General features: G+C 62.5%; 1 protein-coding gene across 1 annotated transcript in view; it reads left to right on the top strand.

Moving 5' to 3' along the window:
• The first annotated feature begins 5574 nt into the window (after window positions 1–5574).
• The window catches only part of NACC2 (NACC family member 2), a 63175-nt gene continuing 45818 nt past the window's right edge, over window positions 5575–22931 (top strand). Inside the window, exon 1 of the mRNA XM_045562067.1 lies at window positions 5575–5671. The gene's annotated coding sequence lies outside the window, so the exon portion shown is untranslated. The remainder of the gene's footprint in view (window positions 5672–22931) is intronic.

Below are 22931 nucleotides of genomic sequence, written 5' to 3'. Positions count from 1 at the left end.
GTTCTGGGGGACACGGCCTGAAGCCCCCCTCCCCTGCCCTTCCCAGGTCCCTGACCCCAGCACTGGCAGGAGGCCAGGAGTGCAGAGGGGATGCCTGGGGGCTTCTCCTCTGGACTTTTTTTTTCTTGAGACAGGGTCTCGTGCTGTCACCCCAGCTAGAGTGCCATGGTGTCATCACAGCTCACTGCAACCTCCAACTCCTGACCTCAAACAATCCTCCTGCCTCAGCCTCCCAAGTAGCTGGGTCTACGGGCATCACTGTAATGCCCAGCTGATTTTTCTATTTTTTGTAGAGATGGGGTCTCGCTCTTGCTCAGGCCGGTCTTGAACTCCTGACTTCAAGCGATCCTCCTGCCTCGGCTTCCCCGAGTGCTGGGATTACAGGCGTGAGCCACCGCGCCCGGCCACCTCCTCTTCTGGGCAGGCCCCAACGTGGGGTGTGGAAGGTGGCGTGCAGCCTACTGGGTACAGCAAGGTGAACGGGCAGAGTGTGGCCTGACCGTGGGCACCTGCTGGGACCCCCACGCGCCAGCTCACTCCTCTCGCCGCGTGGAGCCTCCCGGGGCCTCTGGCCGCTGCTCTCCCTCCTCCCCCTCACCCCACGGCACCTTCAAACAACCAAGGACCTCATTTTCCTCCTGGCACCTGATCTGGGTCCCAGGGCCACCAACTGGTCTCAGGCAGGAGCCCAGGCTGGGCTCAGGGCAGCCCCAACGGGTCCCAGCACGGACCAGCCTGTGTCCTGGACTTGGCTGTGCACCTGGTCACCCTGAGGTCCCGCTGAATGCAGGTTCTGACTCAGCTGGTCTAGGGGCCGGGCTCTCGTCACTGCCACTCTGTGCCCTGGGGGTCTCAAGGGCTGAGAGAGGGCAGGTGGGGGGGCAGCCACCAGACAGTGACGTGGCTCCGGGCCACTGAAGGTTCTTGCAGGGGGAGGGTGGGGCAGCTGTGTGGCCAGATGCCAAGAAGTCGAGACAAGACCAGCAACTGGCCGGAGGAGCTGGGGCAGCCCTTAAAGACCATCCTGCGTCCTTGACCCTGGCCGGGTCTCCTGCTGACCCCCTGGACACTTGATGAGTGGGTGGCCACGGGCTGCTGGCCGTTCCTGCCTGGGGCTAACGTGGCCCCTCCATCAGAGGCCACTGCCTGCCATAGTCCGAGGCTCCCGCCCCCCTCCCCTGGGCCCCCTGGGGTCCCTCTGGCTTCACCGTGAGAGGCTGCGGGACAGGGACGGACTGTTAGTGTTGCCAGAGGAGGTGGCAGCCTCAGTGTGAACCTCCAGCTGGAGGGGGGCAGGCAGAACCCCACTGGTGAGACAGGACCTGGCTTCTGCCAGTTTGGGGATCGGGCCTGGGGGCTGAGGAGGGCAGGGCTGCCCTGAGAGTCCAGGGCGAGGTGGGGGCCCAGCTCAAGTCCCTGACCTTGAAGGATGGACCAGGCTGCTTGCTGCACCCCCCCCAGACTGTGTGGTGGGCACAGAGCAGGGTCCTAAGAAAGGGGAGGTTTGGGGACAGCCAGGGTCTCTCTAGCGGGGGAGGGGAACACAGCATGCACCCCAATATGTAACCGGATTATGATGAAGGAAAGGAATGTGTGCATTTAGACAAAAGTGGCGCCTGACCAAGGTTGGGGGCAGCAAGGGGAGCCGAGGGCAACCCGTGAGCACTGGGGGGCGGGCAGTTCCCAGCAAAGGAGGGGACCCTGCAGAGGCTGGGGGGGGCGGATGGAAAAGCCCCACCCGGGAGCCAGAGGGAGCTGATGTGTGCATGGGGAACACACGAAATGCTGCAGACCCTTCACTCAAAAATGGTTCATCACATGAATTTCACCTCAATTATTAATAAAAAAAGAAAGAGCCCACCCAGGTCAGCCTCAGCCCTTCCGGTCCAGGCCCCACCCCCGGGGCCCCAGCACACTGTGCGGCACATTGTCACCTCGGGCGGCCTTGCGCGGAGGTGTGGGTGGGGGCCCCGGTGGGTGGGGGCCCCGGTGGGCAGCTCCTGTCACAGCCCTGCCCCATGCGGCCCCTCATTTCCTCCTGGGCCCCCCCACGAGCAGGAGCCGCTTCCTCACCTTTCTCACTGAGCACAGGTGCTTCTGGGCATTTACCATCCTCTGACATGCGCCCGATGCCGGCAGCCTGGCCACCCTTCTCCTGACAGGTCCCCTCGGGGTTGGGGTCTCTGCTGGGAACACGGAGGCTCCCAAGGTGAGCAGGAAACCCCTCCCCAGGCTCTCCCCGTGGAGCGGGGGCTGGGACCCCCCGTGAGCAGCTCCTCTGCCGACCTGAGCTGCTGAGAGACAGAAACACCAGCCTTTCCACGAGGGGCTTTCTGTGTCCTGTCTTCTGTCCTGCCAGTCGAGACGAAAGCAAGAGGGGGGCAGGGAAACCCTCTGTGCCTGGGGTGGAGGGGCTCTGACTGGCAGGAGTTCTCCAGACAGGACTCGGGAGGGACGTGCGGGTGGCGGGGCAGCTGTGTGCGGTGGGTCCCTCCTCGGCCCGGCAGCCCTGGCCACGGTCTGATCCTGGCGTCCCCACCTGCCACTTCCCTTTCTGCTGACCGAGCACCCCTGGCCACTCTGAGGACAGGGAAGAGGACGAGAACTTGGGCGGGTGGGGGGCTCGGCCCCTGCCAGAGAGGGCCAGCAGCCCCCAGCAGCCTCGGAACACGGGGCGGGAACGGACAGAGCCTTAGGCTCCGACACTGGGAGTCTGTGGGGGCCCTGCTCTGTGCCAGGAGCCCCATCGGGCCAGGGATAGGGCTGGGATCAGGAGTGCCAGCTGGCTTTTCTATATGGGAGGGTTGGGGAAGGCCTCATGAGCCAGGGACATCTGGGCAGAGACCCCAAGGAAGTGACGGAGCAAGCCTTGAAAACTGTGGGGAAGAAGGCACAGCTCGCAGGATAGCAGGTGCAAAGGCCCTGGGACAGAAGGTACTGGTGTTGAGACCGGCGGAGGGGGGTGAGGTGGGGGGTAGGGGCCGGCCCCCGGCCACTCAAACGCCTGGGCTTGTGTCTGAGCGAGAAGTGGGATGGGGAGCCACTGAGGGCTCTGTGGGGCTCTGACAGTTTCAGGCGCATCCCTGTGCTGCTGTGCCGTGACAGACTGGGCGGGGGACAAGAGAGGAGGTGGGGACCAGTTAGGGGCAGTCGTCTGCAGGAAGACGGGTGTGGGCCAGGAGGTGACTTGAGATTTTAAGGCAGAGCTGTCAGCCTGGGGGACAGATTGGATGTGGGGTGTGAGACTAGGGTGGGTGTCATTACCTGCACAGCCATGGCAGCAGCACCTGGCAGGCCACCAGAGGCTTCTGCCATCCAGGGAGGACAGCCAAGTGGCCAGGCCACCGGTTTGGTTCCCCTTGCCTAGCTCCTGAGTACACCCCCGAGATGCCACCTCTGGGGCTCAACGATTTGTTTGCAGACATCTCTTGTGACTTCCCCTTTCCCCCGCCAGCCTGATGCTTCCTGGATAGGAGCTCAGGACCAGATGGGGGGGGGTCCCCTGAGCTGGAAGCCATTCAGAGGTGCTGCTGTGCTACTCAGATCCCTTAGGTGGGACTGTTGCCGCCAACCCTGCATGTCAGCCAACAGCAGGCCGACTATTTACGACTTAGGAAACATAATGAGCAAAGGAAGGAAAGGAGCTGCAGAGGTTGACACCCCGACACCCCGGGTTCAAGTCTCCCTTTGAGAGTCCCACCTGGGAACCCTGAGAAAGTGAGCCCAAGCCAAGCTGTAAAACAGGAGTAAAAGGAGTTGACCTCATAGGACGGGTGTGAAAATTAAGTCTGGTAACGTGCGCACACTCGGGACGCGTAGCACGGGCCTGGAATTCAGTAAGTGTTGGGTGTTTGCATTTAAAATGTGCAGGTGTATATCGGTGAACCCACACACATACGGAGAGTGCACCGAGCTCAGCCCCCTCAGGAAATAGGGTTCTGGGTATCTGTCGTCTTCTAAACACTTTTCAATGTTTTCCATACGTCCTTCATTAAAGAAAATCTTTAATATTTAGAAAGGGAAAGTGGCGAAAACAATCGGCCCTGGTCTCTGGAGGGGGGGGGGGGGCCTGCCGGTCTCAGGGACCCTCAGCCCCAGGCCCTGGGGGAGGTGTGCAGGCAGAGGGACCATCAGGAGCCCCCAGGAACCCTGCAGCTCCCCCTGGGGCTTCCGCTAGCTCGAGCCCTCCTCCCCCCTCGAGCCCAGAGCCTTCTGCTTACACCTGTGCTGAGCAGGTGGCACTACTGCGTCACTGCTGGCTGTCCAGGTGTCCCTCTTGCCCTGCCCTCATGGCCCAGGGCCACATGTCCACACGCCAAGCCACGTGTGACCTAGTGTCTCCAGCCCGTAGAGTCCTCCCTCCTTGCCTGAACACATCAGACTGCCTCGCAGGCCTAGAGGAGGCAGTGGCTGGGGTGGGGGGGGGTGGGACCTGGGGTGGGTCTCAGTGGGGCTCTGGGGTGAGCCCAGAGTCCCTGGGGGCTCCACACTCATCCGCCCAGGGCAACCAGGGAGGGAGCTGGTGAGTGTGGTGTGGTGTTTTTTGGCAGCAGAGCTCAGCTGTACAGAACCTAAAGTTGGGGTCAAGGGTCAGTCTATGACCAAGGTCAAGGACCTACCTTGAGGTCCTTGAGGTTGGGGTGACGTGTGCTTGGCCAAGTTCCTGGTCTTTTGTCCTGGGGATGACCCTGGCTTACCGTGCCAGGAGGGCTTCAGCCCCAGGCCTGCTCCCCAGGGGTGCTCTGGGAGGGCGGTGGGGCAGCTTGCTCTCCACTGAACCCCTCCTCCCGGCGACCCTGCTCAGGATCACTGCAGTGGTGACACCCCCGTTTTACCGCAAGGAAGCTTGTGCAGGGGGGGAGTGAGGCTGGCTCTAGCCCCGAGGACCCACTGTGCCTGTCTCCACCCCTGGCCCCAGGTGCGGTGGGCAGGGGATGCTGAGGAGTGTCTGGGTCCTTCGGGGTGTGCGGCTGGTTTTATGTCCTTGCACTTGTTTTAAAACCGCACTTCTGTGCACAGGGGGGGCGTTGGCGCGCCAGCGCGCCCCGATCACACCAGGCCTGAATGCAGCCCCCGGGCGCGTCCAGGCAGCTCGCGGCCACGGGCAGGAGGCGCCGGCGCCCCGCGGTGGCCGGTCCAGGGCGCTCCCGCACCGCGTCTTTCACGGCGGCTGCGGGGATGCCGCGCCCGCCGGCCCGCAGTCGCGTCCCTCAGCTGCACGTGCGAACGCGGCCGCCGCGGGAGGGGCGCTCGGGACCGGGGTGCGGGGCTCCCTCCGGCTGAGTGCGCCCGGCCCCTCCCTGTCCGGGCGCCTGCCCGGCCCTCTGCGCGGCCGCGCCCGGTGCCGCCGGTGCCCGGCGCGGGGTCGGACGCCCGGACTCCCGGAGGCCGACGCGGGGGCGAGGAGCGGCCGCCTCCCGGTCCCGCCCGAGCCCCCGGCCCGGCCCCGGCGCCCACCTGCGGCGAGGGAGCGCGCGGCCGGCGCGCTGTCCCTTTAAACGGCCCGCGGGCGCCTCCCCCGCCGCCGCCCCGCCCCCGCCGCGGTGCGGCCGCCGGTGCTGGGCGAGGTCGGAGAAAGTCCATGGGCGCCGGAGCGCGGGGACGCCGGAGCACTTCCTGCCGCGGGCGGCGCGCCGCAGCTGCCAGGCCGGACCGGGCCGGGCGCCCGCAGGTACGGCCGAGGGGCGCGCGCCCGTGCTCGGCGCCGGGCGGGGTCGTCCCGCGGCCCGGCCGCACTTCCCGCAAACTCCGCGGCCGCGGCCGCCCAACTTGGCGCGGGCCGCCCTGCCGCAGCGCCGCCGGCCGCCGCGGGGCGGGGTGCGGCGAGTTCGGGCGGGCCGTGGCGTGCGCGCAGCAACGGGCGCGGCGCACGGGGGCGGCCGGGCGGCGCCGGGTGTCCCGGAGCGGCGACCCCGGGCCGGGACTCCGGGCCGGGACCCCGGGCGGCGCGTCCCGGGGAGACCCCGGCCCTCGTCCTGCGGGCCTTCCCCGCCCCGCTGGGCGTCTCGAGTCCCACGGCGTCCCCGGGACCGGGACCGGCCCGGCCGAACCCGGCCTTCCGGCCGGCGGGGCTGGCCCCGGGCCGGGCAGGGGGCGACCCAGCGCTCCCGGCGGGGCCGGAGCGGCCGCGCGTCTGCGCAGCAGCCTGGGCACGCCGGGCCTGCGCCCTCCGTCCCGGTCCAGCTGGGCCCCCTTTCTGGGTCGCCTCGGCCTCCTGTCGGACCCCCGCTCGGGGAGAAGCCGGGGCGCGGCGGCAGTGGGCGGGGTCCCGCCTCCGCCGGTACTGTCTGCGGCTGAGGTCTCGGCCAGGCCCCCTCTCCGGAACCGGCCGCTGCTCACCCAGGGAGGGGACCTGAGGCCTCCCACTGAGTTTCCTCTCCTGCTGGGGCAGTGTGGGGGTCGGAGGTCAGAGGTCACCGCTGGCCCTGTGCCAGGCTCTGTGGGAAGTTTGGTCTTGGACTCTGGTTGCGGTGCAGTTTAAACCTGTGGGCTTGTCGGTTGTCAGGTCTTGTCCCCTGCAGCTGGCCTCCCAGGCCACTCCCACTGCCTCCGCCGCCGCCTCCCTCTTGGGGCCTCGGATTGGAGATGTTTTGCCCACGTGGTGGTTGGGCCCCATCTTTCTAATGGCATTTCTTGGGACCCGCTGGGCACCCCGCAGTGCTCTCTGGCTGCGGTCAGGCTGAGCCTGTCCTGGGCAGCAGCGGTGCTGGGCTGGGGAAGGCCCAGGCCGCTGTTCTTCCTGCCCTGGCTGCGCCCAGCGCCCTGCAAAGCTGCCCTTGCTGGGGCCCCTGTGGGCACAGCCGGGTCCTCCCCCAGGTGTGGCAGCCTGGCCCTGCTCCTCTCCAGTCCCCGCCCCCCACTCTCCAGTTTGGCCAGATGCCCGTGGCGGAAGCCCCTTGTTGGTGTTTAAGCCTCACAGTGTCCCCAGGAGCTGCCACCAACCAACTGTTTGCTCAGTTTCATAACCGAGGAGAAAAGGAGTTAGGTGCAGGGTCAGGCAGCTGCCACCCCTGACCCACCTCTCCACAGTCTCCCCTCTTCCCACACTGCCCCCCTGGTCCTCTGTGGGGCCTTCACTGCCCGCCCCTTCCAGGAAGCCCTCTGGCATTTCCCTTGGGTCGCTGTCGGGCAGCACCTCAGCTGGAGCCAAGCAGAGGAAATAAAAGGAGGCACAACCCAACGTGGTGGCCCCGTCCTCTCGGCGAGCTGGCTGGGATGAACACGGGAGCAGAACAAGATATCACTTGTCACCTCTCCGCGGTCACACCCAGGCGGGCTGGCGCTGGCCGTGGGCCTGCGTGAGGGCTGACCGTGGTGGTGGCCAGTGCTGATTGCCAGGCGTGCAGCCGCTTAGCATCTCCCGAAGAATGTTCGAGGAGGGGCCGGTGCTGTGTGATGGGCGTGCCAGGCTGCCCCTCAGCCGCGTGGGGGGAATCTCTGTTCCTGCCGCTGGCAGCTGGGAGTTTGTGCAGGGACTCGTGGGGGCCTTCCCGGGGGCTGGGGCTTGTGTGGGCTTCTTACAAAACTCTTCACACCTCCCCGCGTGTCCCCACTGGACGGAGCCAGCCTCATTCCCATAAGGACGTGGTGGCTTCACGGCTGAGTGGCGTCTGGGGCTCATCTTGACTTTTGCCTGGTCTGTGTCCTGGGCTGGGGGTGGGCGGTGTGACCTTCAGGGCCTTCCCTGTCACACTGAGGGGGCTGGTACTTGTGGGACAGAACTTAAGATCCCTGGTGTTGTCCTTTCCAGGAGGTTCTGCTCCCAGGGCTCCCCCCACCCCCGTGGCCCTTCCTCCACGGTCTGCACCTTTGACCTGCCTCCCTGGAACGCACCGGGCACCCAGTGCCTGCCGGCCCCCTGCCTGTTTCCTCCTCTGTCCTGTCCCTGCGGCCTCTCTGCATCTCACAGCCACTGGGGTCACCCCATCCCCTCTCTTGCTCTGCACCCCCAGCCTGGTCCCTTCCTGGAAGTTCTCCGAGTCGGGCCCTGCAGTGGGTTCGGAGGGGTGGGCTGCAGGGGTGGGACGAACCACCCGGGCTTCAGACACCCCTGGGGCGACAGATGGCTCCCCTCAGCCTGGGCTACTCCCTCATGTTTGTCAGGACAACCAGGCCCTTCTGTAGACCCCAGTGTAACAGGCGCAGTCAGGAACTTGACCACGGTAGGGGCCCCCTGAGTGCCTGTGCGGTGGCAGCCGATGTGTGCCCGGCTGGCGATCCTGGCTTGCTGGCTGCCTGCTGCGCCTGGGGTCTTAGGACAGGATAGGCCACCTTCCAGTCCAGGGTGGTGTTAGCTGGCCAGTGTCCCCACGGGGCGCCCTAGGCTGGGGAAACCTGGTCTTTTGAAGGGGGAGGCAAAGTCCTGAGGTGTGACAACATGCGGGAGGGGCTCCCCAAGGCAAGGGAGAGGTGTCACCAGCCCCTGTCTGGACGCTGCACCCTGAGCTGTGTCTGGTGAGTGTGGGCCGCCTGGAACCAGCCCCACTTTGGGAGTTTGTAGAGTGTGGTTGGGGCCGGGGCTGCCGAGGGGGTGTCAGGACCTGTTTAGGGCTGGCCCACTGGGCCTCTCACCCCGCTCCTGCCAGGCTCGCCTCACTTGGGTGTCTGCAGAGACCACCCTGCTAGCCCAGGGTCCAGGCCCCCCCGCCCCCGGCACTTCCCTCTGCTGCAGGCTTTGCTGGGCACCCCCTTGGTGCTCCCTGAGGTGGGCAGGTGGGAAGCTTGGCCAGCCTTTCTCCACCTGTCCCCCCACTGCGCCCCACCAGAGATGTGCGGCTCCCGCCCCAGGTGTGTGACTGGACGAGTGTGTCCTCTTGGGGCCTGGGCTCAGGCCGGGGTGCTGCCCCCGCCTTCCTCATGCTCTCCTAGGCCTGGCTCTCGGGGAGATGAGATCATTTGCAAAATATGCTCAGGGCTGGCCAGGGCTTCCTCATTGTGTCACCTGCAGCTGCTTGTTTGCTGGGAGCCCAGGCGCTTCCTCAGCTGTGGCCTTCTTGCCTTTATTGTGTAAAGTCTGGGCTCTGGAATCGCATGCCCTGTGTATAGGTTCTCGTCAGGCCGCAGGTGGGCGGACACGGAACGTCGGGTCCCTGTCGTCTGGGGGCACGAACACTGGAGCCAGCACTCGCCCGTGCCCAGACAGGGGTGGGCCTGGGAGCCAGTCTGAGCGGCGGAGGGAATGGGCCTGGCCGGGCTGCTGGGCCTGGTGCCACACTGGAGCCCTGGGGTGGGCCTCCTGAGGTCACTCCCAGCGCGAAGATTTGTGACCTTGAGGGAGTAACCCACCCTCCCTGAGTCCCGCCTGCTAGGAGCGGCTTCCTCCGTGGTGCCAGCAGGCTGAATGGGAGCGGCCTGGCCTGGGGGCTGGTGGGTGATGGAGCTGCCAGGTCCAGTGACGGCTCGTGGCCCTTTAAGGGGAGCGGCGGCTCTGTCCCCAGGGGGATGGGAGACAGCCTTTTCTCGGAGGCCTTGTGTGCAGGTCCCAGGGGAGGAGAGGCTGGCTCTGGGTCTCTCCAAAGGAATCTCCCCTCCCCCTCGGTGCTGGGCCCTGGCATCCAGGAGGGCACATGGCACAGACAGGCTGTGAGCTCTGGGCCCGCCCAGCGCCTGCCCCTGTGCCTGGGAAGCAGGCAGGGCTGGGGGCGGGGAACAGAGGGGCCTGAAAGTGCCCATATATAGTCACTGGGGTGAGCAGCGAGCTGGCGCTGCAGGGATGTCTCCCAGGCCCCAGTCTGGCTGGCCCCAGGCCCTGCCACTGGTCCCTGAGGGTGGTCTGGCCCTGGGGTGGGGTGGGGGGTGGCAGTCAGTGAAGGGGGCTGGATTGGGGCAAGGGGTCGGGCACAGCAGAGTCAGCCCTCAAAGTGTTTGTTGATTGAAAATAAAAATCTCCTGGGTCCTCCATAGTCAGGGTCAAGTGTGCTTCGGGAACCACTGTCTTTGAAAGGTGGAGGCTGTCTGTGGCCATGCTGCCGGCCAGAGCCACCTGGGGTCCCGCACTGAGGGCGTCAGGGGCTGGGAGGCTGCTGGGTGAGGCTGTCAGCACCCAGCCCTGGCCCCACGAGATGCTAGCGCCTCTCATGACAGCGACACGGGGGCTCTGCCTGCTGGCTGGTGTGTTCTAGAAGAGCACCTTCCCCTCTGTCTAGGGGACACTGCCCAGAGTCGGGGGACAGCAGGCCTTCCCCGAGCTGCGGGGGCCGTCTGTGGAGGAAGCCTGCCTGGCCTTGATTTTAGCTCAGAGCAGAAGGAAGTCCCACATCCTTCTCCTCCCACCGCTCCCACGCCCGGCACCCCCGCCAGGAGCCCCCAGGGCCCTGGCATCTGCTGTGGGGGCCCTGCCGTGGCCTCCCCTCCCCAGCCCCACCCAGTCCCTGTCTGTGCGGAGAAGGGAGAAGTGACCGTCTTCGCTGCACTCCCGGCTTTGGGGCTGTGAAAAAATCACAATGTTAACATAGTTTTGCACGTTTAATTTGGTTTCCATTGCACTGATAAGCGCCTTTGTTAAATTTTGTATATTGATACTTTTTGTTGTTGTCAGCAGTTTTTTCTTCTTTTTTTTTTTTTTTGGATATAGAGCCATTAGGGTGAGAGAAGATTAAAAAGATACATTACAATTAAAATGTTAATGAAATCCGCATCATACAACTTTTGAAACCCTTTAGGCATTAATCTCGCCTGTGTCATGTCCATTAACTCTGGCTGTTCTTATTCCACACTGACCCCTGCTGAGAGATTTGTGCTATAATTGGATTTTTTTTTAATAAAAAAGAAAAAAAAGCTTTTAAGAAAATAGAGGTTGAGTGGTCGGCGTGGCTCCTAAACGAAGAGAAAGGAGAGTGGAGGAGTGTGACTTCCTCTGCCGGGCTTGGGCCACCGGAGTCCCCTGCCCCCGCGCTGTGGATTAGCAGAGGCAGGTGCCCTGGGGGAGGGAGAAGAGGGGGTGACAGGACCCCCCCCTGACCAGGCTCCGAGACACATGGAGGCTCCCGGGGAGTCGACCCTGAAGGGTTCTGAGCCGCCTGGAAGTCGGGCAGGTGAGGGCTGGGGGCTGAGGGGAGGGGAGCCCCCTCTCACCTTCCTAGGAGGTAACTCCAGCTGGATGTCAGGTGGGAGTGGGCAGGAGGTGCACCTTGAGGCCCCGACCCTGGCCGGAGTGATCTGTGTCCCTTGCTGGGCAGTGTCCCTGGGCAGGTGGGGGGGCAGCCTCTGGACTGGGGGGCTTGGGGTCCCCCCGCTGGCCTTGTTGGGCCGCAGAGCTGCAGACATGAGCATCGTGCCGGGGAGGCTGGTCAGGTGGTTGGCAGTGGGGCTGCGACAGACAGATTTCATGTCTCTGTGTTTTTGCAACACCTTTCTATAAAGGGAAACATAATTTAAAATATGATTACTTAGTGTTGTAACAGCCGCCTCAGCCGCTCGGCGAGATGCAGATCATTATCAGAGGCTGATATTAACTTGCAAAGAATATTATGCAAATTGCCGGCTGTCTCCACTGGGAACCTTCTCCCAGGGCTCAGGCTGGCTGGCTCCCCTGGGGCTCGGCGGTCCCTCCGCGGTGACACCGGGCTTGGGTCTGCCTCCTCTTTGCCCACTCTCCTCTGAGGCTGGGGAACCCCAGGAGCAGCGGGGCAAGGCCTGTCCCCAAGGCCCATCCACGATGCCTCCGGGCAGGCTGGAGGGGACCCTGCCTGAGGTCGCGGTGCTGGTGGATGCCGGGCTGTGGCAGTAACTGGACCTGGTTCCTCGTGAGCCCCGAGTGCTTGGTGGCCCCTGGGGAAGGGACCCGGTCGCAGATGGGACCTGTCCTGGGCACAGCAGCTCCCCTTGCCCGCTGACCGTGTGGCTCAGCTGCTCCAGGGCTCAGGCAGCTGTGTGGCTTGCTCGGGGTGTGGACCGCACACTCATACCGAACCTTTGGGGAGCAAGGCAGGGCGGGGTCTGAGGGTGGTCCCCCGCCCCCGTCAGCCCCTCCAGCTGGTCCTGGTGTGGGGGTGTCACAGTCTTCTGGCTTAGAGATTCTTCCAGAATGCTCTGTCCTACCGTAAGAGGCCGACAGGGCAAGTTTAGAGCAGACGTGCCCTGACCCTGCAAAGCCAGAGGACCTGTGTGTGGTTCTCAGAACAGCGTCTGCCTGGTGACCATAAAAACCTCACGGTTCTCCAAGGGCTGCTGTCCTCCGGTGCGGTGAAGCTGGTGCCCCGGCCACAGGGGTCCTCCAGCTGTCGAGGCCAAGAGCAGAGACCTGCCTGGGGGTGCTGCCCGCCTGCGCCTGGGCTTGCCGTCCCACGGGGCAGCTCAGACGAGGGAGGACAGGGTTTCGGGCCCTCGAAGGGATCTTGCGGTGCCATCCAGAGCGGTCCTCAACCGAGCGGCCACTGCCAGGTTTTGAGTGAGTGTCCTCTTGGGGTTTGAGCTGTTTTCCACCATACTGCTGCTGGAACCTGGGGGCTGTCCCTGCCCTGTCCGGGAGGGTAGGTGGCCAGACACACACAGCTGCCACGGGGACAGGCACTGGACGGGGCATGAGGGTCCGGCGCAGGCTGGGAAGTGGGGAAGGAGCTTGGTTTTCAGGAGCAAAGCTGGGCGGGGGGTCGTGGGACAGAAATGGGGCCATTGGTGGAGGAGGAGGAGGAGGGTTTTCCTAGGAGTTAGTGTCGTCTTCGGTTATGTAAATTTGGGGACAGGAGAGGCAGGATTTGTGTTAATTATTGTAACCCAGTTTAGGCGGTGAGTCCATGTCACATGAAGTGGCCTGGAAAGACGGCGTGTGGGTCACAGTGGAGCCTGGGGGTGTGGCTGGGTGCTGGGTCTGGCATGTTAGGGAAGACTCCAGCCGCAGCTGCCAAGCAGGTGACTGTAGGGCACCCGGGGCTCTGTGATGCCCCTGGGGGCCAAACCAACCCTGGAAGCCCAGCTGTAGCTGGGACCACAGGCACCAGGCCTGGGCGCCATCGAGACCGGGTGTGGGGGCTCACGCCTGTAGTCCCAGCACTCTGGGAGGCCGAGGCAGGAGGATCGCTTGAGCCCAGGAGTTTGAGGTTGCCGTGAGCTGTGATGACACCACTGCACTCCAGCCTGGGCAGCAGAGCGAGACTCTGTCTTTAAAAAAAAAAAGACCAGCAGGCAGCCTTACCTGGCTGGAGAGTGCAATGTCAGCAGGGGTGGGCCCTTTCTCCACACCTGGGGGGAAGTGGCCAGGGTTGGCCTCTCCTGGTGGGCGAGCGGGGTCCTGGGCTTCTCTTCCTCCTGCCCCGTCCCAGCTGCCCAGGCCAAGTGGGCCAACACCGTGTGGACGGCCTGCCCAGCGGGAGGACGAAGGCCCGTGGCTCCCCAGGTGGTGGGGGCTGCCTGACTCCTAACAATGCAGGGAAATGCAGAGCACCCCCACCCCTCGGCACCCTGGGCGTCGCCCAGCTCTGCACGGAGGCCTTGGGGTGTTTGGAGGGGCTGCTTACCCGTCCCCCGCTGGGTGGCGTGGGGTTTCTCTCGAGGGAGGCGGGCACCACGCTTGCTGCGCGGAGGGTCCCGCCGGGGCTCCTGGCCACGTACAGGGAATCGCTTCCGCAGGTCTTTGGAAATCTGACCAGGGATTCCCCAGGAGTGGGCCCTTCTCCAGGGCTCAGAACAGGGGGACTTGGTTTTCTCCAGCCGTGGCGGAGGGTCCCGGCCAGTGGGCATGTCCTCAGCAGGGCTGTGGCCTCGGCTTCTTGGCTCTGGTGACCCTTGTCTCAGGCCTTGTGCCCACAGCAAGTTCAGGGTTAAGGAGGCCTCGGCCCAGCCCACCCCACCTGGGTGCCCAGCACTGGCAGGTGGGGACTTTGGTTCTGGTGGATAAGAAAAAAGTAAAAGATAGGAATCATTAAACTTACAGAGAAATAGCATGTTCCATATGAGGAACATTTTCCCAAACAGTCCGAGAGTAAATTTTCTGTGTGGTTCAGTGTGTCTTATTCAAGCTAGGGCTGACAGCTGCCTGCCACCCCCGGTCCCGTACCCGGCGGTCGCTGACGGCCCCACCACGCACACCCGGCCGCCGGCAGCTTCTCCCGGGGCCTTCATAGCAAGGTCGCGTTGCAGGCCCACGGTCCAGTTACTTGCCGGGTCTCTATTTTAAATTTAAAACTTTAAAAACTTTCTGATTAATAGTACATAACATTTCCCATTTTAAGTATTTTTGTGTCATTACGTACATTCACATTGTAGCCATCACCACCATCCACTTCCATAGTTCTTTTCATCTTCCCAAACGGAAACTCTGTCTGTCCCCACGAAACACTGACTCCCCATCCCCCTCCCTCGGCCCCAGCAACCTCCCTTCTTCTGTCGGTCTCTGTGGATTTGATGACTCTAGGAACCTCGTGTTAGGGGGATCATGTAGGATCTGTCTTTTTGTGACTGGTTTATTGCATTCACTAGAATGTCCTTAGGGTTCATCCAGGTTGGTCTCGCTCTGTCCCCCAGGCTGGAGTGCAGCGGTGCAGTCACAGCCCACTGCAGCCTCCAACTCCTGGTCCCAGGCAGTCCTCCTGCCCCAGCCTCCCGAGTAGCTGGGACTACAGGCACGAGCCAGACCAATTTTAAAATTTATCTAGAGATGGGATCTTGCAGTGTTGCCCAGGCTGGTCTCAAACTCCTGGGCTCAAGCAATCCTCCTGCCTTAGCCCTCTAAAGTGCTGGGATTGCAGGTGCGAGCCACCACGCCCAGCCCGTTGCTTCTTAAGGCTCGATGACATTCCACTGTGCATATAAGTGTTTACACCCATTTGTTTATCAGTTCGTCCATCCACAGACACTGGGCTGCCTCCAGATCGTGGCTGCTGTGCAGCTGCTGTGAACGTGTGTCTGTTGGAGTCTTGTGTCTTCAGGCTCCTTCACCTGGAACGTTCTGTGGTCTTTCCTCGGCTTTCAGGAGCCTGACTCTGGGGTCCAGGCCAGTTTGACAGAATGCCCCCCAATTTGGGTGTGGCTGTGGCTTCCTTGTGACACACGCAGTCTTGCATCTTGGGTGGGGACGCCACAGATGGGTTGCTGCGTCCTTGGGCATTGTTCCCATCACCTGGAGATGGGACGTTGCAAATTTTGCTTCCAGTCACTTGGGGGACATGTCTGTTTGATGCATGAGTTTCCAAAGCAACCCTCAAGTAATTGGGCTTTGGGTTAAGGCGTGGGGTGTGTGCGGGGGCAGGGCTGGACATGGGGGTGGGGGTGTGTGCATGGAGGACTTGTGGGGAACGGGGTCATGGCAGAATCAGCTGCTCCTGGAAGGCAGGTCTTGTCCTGGCTGGAAGGGGCTGGGTCCCTCAGGTGTCCCTGGAGCCACAGTGAGTGAGTGAGTGATGCTCCCTCGGCGAGAAGCCATGAGCTGTGCCGGGCTGGTGCTGCCTGTGCAGGAAACAGGAGTTGGGGGTGCACCTCAGCCTGTGGCCCCCAACTCCCAGGGAGGAGGGATGAGACTGCCTGGGGCAGTGTCCCCGAGACCCCTCAGAGCTGTGGTCTAGGTTGGTGTCGGCCAGGACAGGGTGGTGTGTCCTGGGGCCGGAGGTTAACACAGCAGGAACTTACTCTCGCACCTTTCTGGCGGCTGGAAGTTCGAGATCAAGGTGTCGCAGGGCCCAGCTCCCTGCGAGGGCGCCAGGGGAGGGTCCGCGAGGGAGGGTGGTGCCGGTGTCTTGGTGGTCCTGGGCTCGTGGTCGCATCATGCCAGTCTCTGCAGGCCTTCCCGTGGCCACCTTCCTATGTGTCCCTGTCTCCCCCTTCCTAGAAGGACACCCGTCCTTGCACTCGGGGCCCACCCCAAACCTAGGAATATCCCATCTCCATTAACTACATCTGCAAAAACCCTGGCTTCAAATAAGGTCCCATTCTGAGCTTCAGGGTACAGACGGATTTTGGGGAGATGCTATTCAACCCAGTATGGGGTGAAGGCCAACTCGCCCCGTGCCCGTTTCCCTATGACTGCCCCCCCCCCGCCCCCAGTCTTGGAAGGAACAGCAGTGCCGGAGGTGACCCCGCATGTGAGTAAAAGGACAGCCAAGCCTCGACTCTGAGAACAGGTCCTGGTGGCCTCTGAGCGCCCCTAGGTTCCTGGGAGCCCCCAGGCCTGGTGTGCTCTGCCCCCAGCTCCCCTGCCGGGGGTGGGGGCAGCCTCTGGCCCGGCGGGGGGGCTCCCTGCCTGGCGCTGAGGAAAAGTCACGAGGTTTCCGTGGAAGTGCTGGGAAGACCCTCTGCTCTTGTGACGTTCCCGTCGCGATGGGAGGATTTCCTGGCAGCTCGCGTGTCCGGGGGCCGGGGGGGGGGAGGTGATGGCAGCCGAGAGACACAGCGTGTCCCTCTCGCCCTGGAATCTGACGCACTGAGACAGATCCTGGTCGTCAGGGACCCTCCAGGGCAGTGAAATGGGCAAAGGGACCATCCGCAGCTCGCGGATGCCGCTGTCCGTCTGTCCTGCGGAGAGGGAGGCCGCCGACACTCAGCGGGCGAAGTGGCCCAGGGGGGAGGGGAGGGCCGAGGTGCTGGTGGCCGGAAGGGGCCCGTGTGGGGGTCCGCAGGACGGGGTCAGTGCCGGCAGGGGAGCCTAGTCAGTCGGTGGCCGTGGGGCGGAGGGTCTCCGCTGGCCCAGTGGCACCTGCTGCGATGCGCCGGCTCCTTTTGTGTTGCCGGGGGGACCCTGCCTGGTGCGTCGCGGACGCCACCCCCCGAGGCAAGTTCACAGTCGGCCGAGCCCTGTGTCTGCCTGCATGGCCCCTCGCAGGCATGGGGTGCGGCAGGTGAACCAGGCAGCCCATGGGCCAGGCCACCGAGCAGGTAGGGGCAGAGCTGGACCTGGACTTGGGTGGTCGAGCCCCGAGCCTGTGCTGGATCTGAGGCCTCCCCTCCACTGGCCCCCCGGGGCACGGCCACACCCGCTGGCCGGGGGAGAGGCCCCAGGGGCCCTGGGCCAAGGTCCTGCTTCAGTGACGAGCTGGCCCAGAGCCTCTGGTGAGTCACGTCAGGGCCGCGGGTCTTTGGAGAGTGTCTCATACCCCCAGCCCCCATATTGTGGAAGAGGAAACAAAGGCCAGGAGGGGTCAGTGGACCCCACGCTCAGAGCAGAGTGGTCTTTGTAGCAGAGCTGGGTCTCAACAGCTCCGCCCGTGATGTTTCCCTGGTTCTGCCAGTGTCCTGAGTCCGACGGAGCTGGAGCCCAGGGCCAGTGGGGTGGGGCCGCCTGCCAGCCCTGCCCTCGCCCTGGTATCACCCAGTTACCTGGGCCAGGTGCCATCCAGGTGGGGGAGCTCGGCTGGGGACAGGTGCTGCCACGGCGGGGTTGGGACGGCTCCTCCAGGGACCAGCGAGAAGGGGCCGTGTGTCCCTAGGGCGGGGGCCACCCTGCTCAGGCTCTCGGGTCTTGCTCGAGGCTGTGGTCGTCCTCACTGTCACTGCGCTTCCGTCGTAATTACAGCCGGAGGAGCAGCTGGGAGGGCCTTTCAGAGCTTTGGCAGCTGTGATTACAGCCACTGATTCCCCAGAAAGGTCCGGAGGGAATTCTGTTGCAGCCCGAGGTGGAAGCAGACGCCGGGCACTGCCTCCTGGGCACCCTTGCGTGGAGGGCTGGCCTGCGTGCCCAGGGTCCTGGCGGGTCGTGCACGGGAGCAGAAACCCTGCCCCTGCGCAAGGCCAGGGCGGCTGGAGAACTCGGGTGTCCTGTCCCCTCGGCTGGGCTGCCCTCCGGGGGGTGGTGTGCGCACCTCGTTCCGTCGACTCTGAGGCCAGGGCCGCCTGCCACCCCCCCTGCCCTGCGGAGCCCCTGGGTGCTGGTCAGGCCACATCCACCCGGCTCTTCTCGGGTTTCTAGTGCCTGGGGGGCTGGAGAGTCCCCAGGTGCCCCCCCAGGTTCCCCATTTGGCGTGGCCTCTTTGGTTCCAGAATGTAGGGGCACCTTTCCCCCATGGCTGTTTTCAGTCCTTGCCCTGGGCCGAGGTGTTCTCCATGGTAAAAGCTCCCCCTCTGTCCCCACATTAATCTGAGTGTGCCTGGGGAGGAGGGCACGGGGGCGGCTCCCCCAGGGACAGGGCCCAGCTGGCCTGAGCTGGTGCCTCTTGCAGGCTGACTCGGGCCACCTGCTGTTCCTCTCCCCGTGTCCCCCGCGGGGACTATGCTGGGGTTTGAGCGTGAGCCGCAGCCCCCCTTCCCCACATGTCCGGAGAGAGGGACCCCCACACTGGTCCACGGCAAGGTCCACAGCCCGCTGCCCCGAGTCAGGAGTCAGCTGAGCATGCTTTGTGGGCTAGTTCTGTGCGTCTGCAGGGCGGGGCTGCTGCGCTGAGGGTAGAGTTGGCCACGCTCTTAAGACCCCCCTGCAGTGGGCTGCGCTGTGGGTTTCCATGGCTGGGGGCAGGGCACCCGGGGGGCAGCAAGGGGCCGGCTCAGGAGGTGGAGCACAGAGGTGGGCGTGGCATGGCTGCAGGGCCCTGCAGGAGGCCCCTGTAGGTGAGTTTTTGGCTTCTGCAGGACACAACCACATGTGTGGGGGACGTGGTGGGAGGGGTCCCACCCGCCCCAGGCAGTGCCGGGGAAACCGGCAGGCGGGGCTGGGGTCTGTCCCTGGGGCCTTGGGGCCCTGGATTTTGGAGGGGCCACGCCGTGGGTGCCGAGCTTCGGGATTTCAGTGACTTCCCTGTCCTAGGAGAGGACTGGGCCCCTCTTGCTCTGCAGCCTCATTCCAGGGCTCTGGTGACCCCGGTTGGCACCCAGGGGCTGCTGGTGGCCGCAGGTGCCCTGGAAAGAGCTCTGAGGGGCAAGGAAGGGTCTGGGGGCCTCAGGCCTTGCTCCCACCTCAGCTGAGAATCCCAGTGGCTCTTCCCCCCTGTGAGTCAACCTGGACCTCATGTCATCCTCGGTGGCCACGGGGGGCCCAGGACTGCAGGTGGGCTGCGGCTGGCCTCCCGCCGGGGTCCGCAGAGGACTGTCAGGGCCGTTGGCCCCCGCAGTGCCTGCAGGAAGTGTCCCTGCCTGGAAGCCAAAGGGTGGCACCCGCTGTGCCAGGCCAGGCAGGTAGCCGGGTGCCAGCCAGACCTGGAGGGACTCCTGCCCCTCCCCGCCCGCATGTGGGACCCTGGCAAGTGGCCTACCTTGGGGGGATGCCCCCGTGGCCCCCTCATTCTCCCCTAGATTTTACCCGCCCAGGATGGGACGTGCAGAAGTAGCTTTCAGCTTCTGTGCCCTAAACTGATATAGGCACTTTTTCCTAGAGCCACGATTGAAGTCAAATTAACATATTTACCTTCAGGGCTCCCACGGGAACTGTTAGGGAATCAGAGAGGTGCGGCGGCTGCACGTACAGGTGACAGTGACAAGACTGCTCCCTGTGGGGACGAGCACTCGCTCCTGAGCCTCCCCTCGGCGTCCTCGCGGCTCACAGGGTCACCTGGATGAGCGCAGGGAGGCCAGGGCCACGCCGTGGGTGCGGGGACCAGGGCATGGCGGTGGCCATGCCACCCACCCACGATGGCAGCCCCTCCTGAGGCCTCAGCCCAGCGTGGCTGACCCCAGGCCTGCATCTGTCCCCGGCTGCTCCCACGCCGCCCTCTCTGTCCCTGTCGTCCACGTGCCCTCACGGGCCTGGGGAGCACCGTCCCTGCCGTCTGCCTGTGGCTCCAGCGCCTGGTGACCGAGCGACTTCCCAGCTCAGCCTTGGGGTCCTCGCTGCAGGGCGAGGTGATGGCGTTTCTCCTGAGCATGTCTTAAGGATTAAGCAGAGAGACCCCTGCAGGAGCCTGGACGGGGGTCCTGGCCCCCCGGGTTGGGGGAGTGTGACCCTGGGCCGAGAGGATGAAGGGTCTTTGAGCGATGTCTTGTCCACCCGCCACTGCTGTTTTTTTTAAACTTGTGCATGGACTGTTTAGAGACAGTGCTGAGAACTTTATGATTAAAAGACGAGGATTAGGTTGACACTGTTTACAGTATTCCTCTTTAAAAGCCCACCTCGTGTACTCAAGTGCTCGCCAGTATTCATCATTGATCCGTTATTCAGTTTCAAACTACCTTCACTTACCTTTTATTGCCTTGTAAGTGGGTATTTTAAGCACACTTTTTTTTTAAGAAGCGGGGTCTCGCCCTGTCACCCAGGCTGGAGTGCAGTGGCGCAATCGCAGCTCAGTGCAGCCTCCGACTCCTGGGCTCTTCCTCCTGCCTCAGTCTCCCGAGTCCAAAGTGATCCACCTGCCTCAGTCGCCCGAGTAGCTGGGGCTGCAGGCGTTCCCATCATGCTGGCTGATTTTTTATTTTTTAATTTTTTGTAGAGACGGGGTCTCACTACCAGGCTGGCCTTAAGTGATCCTCCCGCCTCGGCCTCCCAAAGTGCTGGGATCACAGGCGTGAGCCACCACACCCGGCCACCACCTCCTCTTTGAGTTTCCCTTTTCTTGGTTTGTAGAGTTTATAGGATCCTTCAGCACCGCACACGTGAACCCTCTCTGTCCTGGCCTGTCTTCTGAACCCCGTGTTTGGTGAGGTAGGTGAGCAACAGCGTCCTTTGTGGTCAGCGCTGTTTGTGTGTTTTGCCCAAAGTCATGTTTCTCTTATGTCTCAGAGCTTTATTCTTTGACCTTTCACATGCAGGTCTGATCAAAGCATGACTTTTAAGAACTTTTTTTATTGTAGTAAAATACACATAACAGAAAATTTACCATTTTTACCATTTTCAAGTGTGCAGTTTGGTGGCATTAAGTACATTCACATTGTTGTGCAACCGTCACCTCTATCTGTTTTCAGAAGGTTTTCGTCACCCCAAGCCGACACTCTGTCCCCATTAAACAGTAGCTCCCCTCCCCCCACCGCCCCGCACCCCGTCCTACTTCCTGTCTGTGGGTTCCCGGTCACAGGTCCCTCCTGTCGGGGAGTCCCAGTGTCCTGGCTCCTGTCTGGCGTCCCTCACTCCTCATCACCCACGTTGTGGGATGTGTCACAACTTCATCCCTCTTTGTGCCGGGTAATGTCCCATGCCAGGGACGGGAAAACCGGCCAAAGGACATTTGAGGAACCGAGTGTTTTCAGTCCTTGAGGGACAAGCGTTGGGCTGCGCGGTTGTTCAGTTAGTTACAAAATCGCTCAGTGTCCCGCAGGCCACAGCGCCACGCCCTTTGGGGCTCTCTCTGCTCCTGCACTGAGATCATTTGTCCGTCCCGGGCCCACGTCCGAGAGTTACCACGTCACCCAGTCTGGGTGTGATTGAACTAGACAGCCAGTCAGACAGGAGCGCATCCCCTGGCCAGCGAGCCAGCGCGGGTTACCTGCCCTGGCAGCCACCAGGCATGTGGGCGTCGCTTGCTCTAGTTCCAGGTTTTGATAACTGCTCTTAGCAGCCACTTTGTGATCACAGTAACCCCAGATGCAGCTCGGAGAAGCGGGTGCCACTGGGTCTGTCCGGCTCGACTCGGGGCGGCGAGGGGAGGAGCGGGGGCCGCGCGGGCCCTGGGAGAGCAGGAGCCGCTCCCCGCGTCTCACCGGGAGGCTCGGAGCCCGTTCCCAACCGCCTGTCATACTCCAGAGTGACGCTGTGGCTCTTCTTGGCTCTTCTGTCCCAGGCCGAGGGCCCCAACCCAGGGCACCCCTATCTGGGAACAGACGACTTATTCTGAGAAAGAATATGAGAAAGATTTGAGGATTCTGTACGTAGTCTGGGTGCTGCCCTGTGTGGGACATGCGCTTTGCGTGTATAGTTGACCCCCAAGCAACACGGGTTTGAACTGTGCGGGTCACTTATATGTGGATTTTCCTCCGCCTCTGCCACCCCTGAGACAGCGTGACTGACCCCGTCTCCTCCTCGTCCTCCCCCTGCCCTGCCGAGACCTGAAGACCTTTATCATGATCCACTTAATGAGGCGTAAATATACTCTCGCTTCCTTATGATTTTCTTAATAACAGCTTCCTTTCTCTAGCTTACTTTATTGTAAAAATGCACCATAAGTGAAATGACGTCATTTGTAGCAATATGGGTGGAACTGGAGGTCATTATCTTAAGCAAAATAAGCCAGGCACAAAAAGATCAATGTCACATGTTCTCATTTGTGGGGCTGAAAACCCGGAACACATAGAGGCAGAGAGTGGGAAGCAGAGGAGAGACCGGGATGGGCTGGGGGAGGGGGCAGGGCGGCGGGTAAAGGGCAGGACGAGCAGGTGGAGGGAACAGGTCAGTGTCTGAGAGCGGAGCCGGCGGCTGCACGCACAGAGTGTGCTGTGCTCTGGGGACAGATGCCCTGAATACCCTGATTTGGTCGCTGTGCCTTATATCCATGTAAAGACAGTTCTTATGCACAAATAAAAAAATTTTTAAATACAAAAAAGTGGAAAAAAGTTTTGGGGAGTCAGAAGTTACCTGCAGATTTCTGACTGCAAAGGGGTCAGTGCCCATGACCCCTGCGTGGTTCAAGGGTCAATGTATTTTCTCTCTGTCTGTATCTTGTCTTTTCTTCCCAGGGTCTTTGCTGAGCAAAACTTTTTAATTTTGATAAAGTCAGATTTATCCGTTTTTTCTTTTATGGAAGAACTCTGCCTAGTCCTAGATTTTGAAGATGTTCTTTTTTTTTTTTTTTAGTTTTTGTTTCACTTTTAAGTTCTTTTTTTTTTTTTGAGACAGAGTCTCGCTCTGTTGCCTGGGCTAGAGTGAGTGCTGTGGCGTCAGCCTAGCTCACAGCAACCTCAAACTCCTGGGCTCAAGCGATCCTACTGCCTCAGCCTCCCGAGTGGTTGGGAATACAGGCATGCGCCACCATGCCCGGCTAATTTTTTTTTTCTATATATTTTTAGTTGTCCAGCTAATTTCTTTCAATTTTTTTTTAGTGGAGATGGGGTCTCGCTCTTGCTCAGGCTGGTCTCAAACTCCTGAGCTCAAGTGATCCTCCCGCCTCAGCCTCCCAAGTGCTAGGATTACAGGCGTGAGCCACTGCGCCCGG

This window comes from Lemur catta, chromosome 10 (assembly GCF_020740605.2).
Source record: "Lemur catta isolate mLemCat1 chromosome 10, mLemCat1.pri, whole genome shotgun sequence".
Taxonomy (NCBI): Eukaryota; Metazoa; Chordata; class Mammalia; order Primates; family Lemuridae; genus Lemur; species Lemur catta.
The sequence above is the reverse complement of the archived record's forward strand: the minus strand, read 5'-3'. Positions and strand labels throughout refer to the sequence as shown.